The sequence below is a fragment of the Lutra lutra genome, chromosome 12 (genome assembly GCF_902655055.1).
Source record: "Lutra lutra chromosome 12, mLutLut1.2, whole genome shotgun sequence".
In the NCBI taxonomy this organism is placed as follows: domain Eukaryota; kingdom Metazoa; phylum Chordata; class Mammalia; order Carnivora; family Mustelidae; genus Lutra; species Lutra lutra.
In genome coordinates this window covers 66,226,407-66,232,494 of record NC_062289.1, presented here as the reverse complement: position 1 = coordinate 66,232,494, position 6,088 = coordinate 66,226,407, and positions in this window count along the sequence as shown.

Genomic DNA, 6,088 nt, shown 5'->3' with positions numbered 1-6,088 from the left:
ACCTGGAGATGATAACCTGAGCCGAAGGCAGACGCTTAACTGACTGAGCCACCCAGGCACTCCTCAACACCCATTCTTGATAAAAATGACAAAAGAAAGAAAGAAACCCACCAAAAAACCACCAAATAAAATGGGAATGAATGGATGCTCCTTTAATGTGAATATATGTCCCAAGGCAACAATAGCAACCTCTGCTGGGTATTGACCATGGGCTGGGTACCTGTCTATTGCTTTACATGTATTAACGCAATTCATATAATTCTCCTTAATGAAGTGGAGCTATGATTATCCCAGTTTTATAGATGAGGATCCTGAAGTCATAATGAACCAAGGGTCATGCAGAATAAATGCCAGGAACAAATCTCCAATACACTGATGGAGAAAATCAATCTTGACTCCTACCTCACACCAAATATAAAAATAATTTAAGATGAATCTTAGGCCTAAATGGAGAAGTTAACAAGTGCTTGGGCAAGTGTTTCAGCATCAATTATTATAAAGACCTTTATTTTTTTGAATTCCATCGGGGAGGGAAAAAAATCAAGGGGCTCCTGGGTGGCTCAGTCAGTAATTGTCTGCCTTCGGCTCAGGTCATGATCCTGGGGTCCTGGAGTTGAGCCCCACGTCAGGCTCCCTGCTCAGCGTGGAGTCTTCTTCTCCCTCTCCCCACCATACCCCCTCATGTTCTCTCTTGCTCTCTCAAATAAAGAAAATATTTTTAAAAAATCAAGTAAATCCATCCGAATTTGTTTTAAAACAAATTATAAACATACAGTTGTTAAAGCAGCATATGAGTAAACCTACGAAGTCAAGCGACCACAATGTAAACTCCACAAAGAGATGTAAATAAATATGGAAATCATGTCTCTGCTAAAGGAGCAGTTCAAAGCCATAAGAAAAAGATTGTTATCAATACCTCTTGGAACAAGTGGGCAGCCACCTAGGAAAATAACGAAGTGGGATCCCTACCTTTTTATCAAATAAAATAAATAAACCAAAATAAATTCCAGTCAGATCAAGACTGAAGTGTTAAAAGTGAAACCATATAGATCTATAAAAAATCAAACACAGGGTGCCTGGGTGGCTCAGTCGGTTAAGCGTCTCCCTTCCACTCAGGTCATGATCCCAAGGTCCTGGGATCAAGCCCCGCATCAGGCTCCCTGTTCTGCAGAGAGCCTGCTTCTCCCTCTCCCTCTCCCCATGCTTGCTCTCTCTCTGTGTCACATAAATAAAATCTTTAAAAAAAAGTTTAAAAAAAGAACAAACAAAACATCACAAGGAAATTTTATTTATATTCTTAGAGAAAGGAAAACCTTTTCAGGCATGACATAAAAACAAGAAGTAAAAGAAAAAAAAGAACACCAGATATATTTGAACACGTAAAAAGTAGAAATTTTGACGTAGAAAACTTCTTTAAAGACCAACAAACACAAATAAAATCTTAAAAAAAAAAAAGACCAACAGACATTTGCGACGACGTGGCTGGAGCTAGAGCAGATTACGCTGAGCAAAATAAGTCAGAGGAAGACAAATACCATATGATTTCACTCATACGTGGAATTTAAGAAACATGACAAATGAGCAAAGAAAACGAGAGAGGAACCAAAAAACAGACTCTTAACTATAGAGAACAAACTGGTAGTAACCAGAGGAGAGGTGAGGGAGGGGAGTGTACTAGGGAATGGGGATTAAAAATTACACGTAACCGGATGAGCCCTGAGTAATGTATAGAATGGTCGAGTCACTACATCGTACGCCTGAAAGTAATACAACACTGTATGTTAGTTATGCCAGAATTAAAACTCTTAAAAATAAAAAAATAAAAATAAATCTTAAAGGCCAATGACAAACTTGAGGAAAATAGTTTCAGTACATAATATGCTATGGGGTTGGGTTCTTTAATATTTAAATACTTAAATATTTAATGTCAAAGACCAAGTGTCCATTAGAAAGATGCACAGGGACATGACTCATTGTAGACCACAGAAAGCGAGCTACAGTGATTGCTCTAACATAGAAAAAGTTGCTCAACCTCCCTCATAAATGAGCATGGCCAATAAAAACAACAGTGAGACCCCGCAGGGACAAAGTAAATAACTCCAGGCTCAGAAAGCTTCCTCTGTGTGTTCTTCCAAACACTAATGGGAGGAAAAACACCAGTCTTACACAAACTCTTCCAGAGAACAGAAAAGAGGAAAGAGACATTGCACAATGCTTTAAATGAGGCAGCATCATCCTGAGAACAAAACCTGACAAAGAAATGTCAAGAAGGAAAAGTGGAGGGCGATTTCATCCGTGGACAGAGGCAAAACTCCTCAATGAATGATGAGCAAACCAAATCACTCCCAGCTGGCATTTATTCTGGGAGTGCAAGATGGGTTACCCATGAGAAAGTCAAGCCATGTAATTCATTGTGCTAACATAGTTACAGAATAAAGGAAAAGAAAAAAAAGAGAGAATCAACCATCTCGATATATGCAGAAGAGTGTTTGGTAAGATTTCCCAACTTGCATTCACAGTGAGAAGTTTCAGGAACTGTTAACGGAAAGAAACTTCCTTAATCTGATAAATTGCAGCGGCAGAACCTTTAGAGAAAACGTCATACTTCGTGATAAAACATAAAAAGCCTTCCTTCTGAGACTGTGACCAGCTCCTTTTGAGACCAAGATAAACATGGCGGGCTGTCATCATTTCCTTCCATTAGCGGCAGGGAAGTTTTCACTAGCGTAACAAGGTGAGGGAAAAAAAAATAAAAGACACAAGGACTGGGAAGGAGAACATAAAATTGTAGCTACTTTACAGATAAACTGTTAGAAATAGGTGAATTTCACATAATCGCTGGAATCAAGGAAAATGTACAAAAACAAATACTATTTCTACATACCAGCCACAAATAGAAAGCATTTTTGGAACTGAAATCATAAAAGCATTAAAAAAAGAAAATCAGGGGCCCCTGGGAGGCTCAGTGGGTTAAAGCCTCTGCCTTTGGCTCAGGTCATGATCTCAGGGTCCTGGGATCTAGTCCCTCGTTGGGCTCTCTGCTCAGCGGGGAGCCTGCTTCCTCCCCTCTCTCTCTGCCTGCCTCTCTGCCTACTTGTGATCTCTGTCAAATAAATAAATAACATCTTTAAAAAAAAAATCAAAGCTTGGGGCACCTGGGTGGCTCAGTGGGTTAAGCCTCTGCCTTCGGCTCAGGTCATGATCCCAGGGTCCTGGGATCAAGCCCCTGCTCAGGCTCTCTGCCCGCTTGCTTCCTCCTCTCTCTCTGCCTGTCTCTCTGCCTACTTGTGATCTCTGTCTTTCAAATAAATAAATAAAATCTTAAAAAAAAAATCAAAGCCTAGAAGTAAAACTAACACAGGTATGCGAGCTCTTTATAATAAACATTATAAAATATAATTGGGAGAATTTTTAAAAGACCTAAATAAATGGAGACTTATACTAGGCTCATGAACTAGGAGGCTTCATTCTCCTCACATTCATCTAGAGAGTCAATGCAACCTTAATAAAAATCCTCAAAGAATTTTGGGTGGAAATTGGCAAGCTGCTTCTAAAATTCATGTTGAAACACCAAGAACCAAGACCAGCCCAGGCAATTTTGAAGAATAACATAAATGGAAGACTCACACTACCAGATATCAAGAACAAGCTATGTAATTAAGTAATTAGATAATCGATAAGTAAGGCAATTTGGTACTGGTGCGAAGGTAAACTAGGCAATAGGACAGAACAAAGACTCACCGTGCCTCTGATAGTGGGGACACAGCAGTGCAGAGGGGAAGGAGGGTTTTTTCAACACGTGGTAGCTGAGACAACTGGATATCTGCATGAAAAATGTGTATCCTGACCCCTACCTCACACCATGCACAATCTATTCCAGATGACTTGCAGATCTCATTATGAAGTATGAAGCAACAATACTTTTATAGGAAAACACAGGACAGCTTTGTAACTTTTTTGTAACTTTGGAGTAGGCGACTGTTCTTAGGACACAAGAAGTATTAACTATAAAAGAAAAAATTGACAAATTAGACTATATTAAAGAACTTCTGTTTGACAAAAGACATCATTAAAACAGTGAAAGTCATTAAAACAGCAACTCACAGAGTGGGAGAGTATTTATATTACTTATATCTGACAACAAACTCTTATCCAGAGTAAAGAATTTCTACAAATTAATTTGAAACATCCAGGTAACCCAACAGAAAATGGGCAAAGGACTAGAACAGACACCTCACAAAAGAGGTGCTCCAGATGGCCAATGAACATATGAAAAGGTGTAGAGCTTCACTAAATGTCAGAAAAATGCGAAGTAAGTCTACAATATGCTACTAGTCCATATACATGAAAATGGCCAAAATGAAAAAGACTGACAATACCAAGTGTTAGCGAAGATATAGCAAAAGGGAATTATCATATGTTGTTGGTGGGAAGGTCAGTGTTGGGGTCTGTTATCAAAGGAACGAGACTGAGGCAAAGTGAAAGTTATGCAAAGCCTTATTCTATACCAAGCATTAGAAGTCAGACTGACCGGCCAGGGCCGCCTCCGAAGAGAGCGACCCCGCCCCGATCTCACAGGCTGGTTTTATAGGGCATAACCACAGACCCAAGGTACGTCTTCTGTTGTTAAGGCGTTTACTCCTGGAATCGAAACCCGGAACCGATACCAGGAGCTACTGGGGCGTTTATTCCCGTAATGAAATCCGTGGATGTAAACAACAATATGGCTACCTAGGCAATATGGAGTCGCTCTGGCTAAGCAGGCTCTAATAGTTAAACAGGTTTTAACATTAAATCAGCCTAAAAGTCAGTTGTTAAAATCACTTTGGAAAATTGGTATTATCTATTAAAGCTACCAACACACACATGCCTCAGGCCCAGCAGTGCGTGTTCCTGGGAACTTACCCAACATAAATTCATATATTTTTGTGTCAAAAGTAACATACAAGAGGGGCTAGGGATGCCTGGGTGGCTCAGTGGGTTAAAGGCTCTGCCTTCGGCTCATGTCATGATCTCAGGGTCCTGGGATCGAGCCCCGCATCAGGCTCTCTGCTCAGCGGGAGCCTGCTTCCTCCTCCTCTCTCTGCCTGCCTCTCTGCCTACTTGTGATCTCTCTCTCTCTCTCTCTGTGTCAGATAAATAAATAAAATCTTAAAAAAAAAAAAAAAGGGGGCTCCCGCATGGCTCAGTCGTTAAGTGCCTGCCTAGCTCAGCTTAGGTTGTGATCCCAAGGTCCTGGTATCGAGCCCCACATTGGGCTCTCTGCTTGGCAAGCCTGCTTCTCCCTCTCCCACTCCCCCTGCTTGTGGTCCCACTCTCATTTTTTCTCTCTCTGTCAAATAAGTAAATAAAACCTTTAAAAAAAAAAGACAAAAAAAGACACATACAAAAATGTTCACGGCTCTAGCCATTATAGCTCCAAACTAAGAAACCAACCCAATGTGCCTCAGCAGCAAAATGGATAAACAAATTTATTCGATGGAATAATCCTCAAGAAAAAAAAAGTCAATGACAGCCTCATACCTCAACATGGATGAATCTTTGCACATGCAAAAAAAGCCAGGCACAAAAGAAGATCTACCCTATGATTCCATCTTCTTAAAGTACAAAGCCCACAAAACTAACATAAGGTGTGAGAAATCAGTGACTAACCTGGGGACGAGGGGGAGGGCAGTACCTGATAGAGAAAATGGGGGAGGGTGTAAGGGGGTTGGTACTATTCAATTTCTTGACATGAGTGGTGGTTAACTGGGCATACTCACTTTGGATTTTTTTAAAAAATATTTTATTTACTTATTTGAAAGAGGAAGAGAGAGGGAGAGAACAAGTAGGGGGAATGACAGAGGGAGAGGGAGAAGCAGGCTTCCCACCAAGCAGGGAGTCCGATGTGGGGCTCAATCCCAGGATCTGGCATCATGACCTGAGCCGAATGCAGACGCTCAACAGACCGAGCCACCCAGGCACCTCTTTGCTTTGGATTAATTCATTGAGGTGGACCCTGGAGCAGTGTGCTTCCTTGCATTTAATTTATACTTGATTTATCAGGGTTCCCTCAGAGAACCTGCCACTGTGGGAGCTGGTCAAGGGA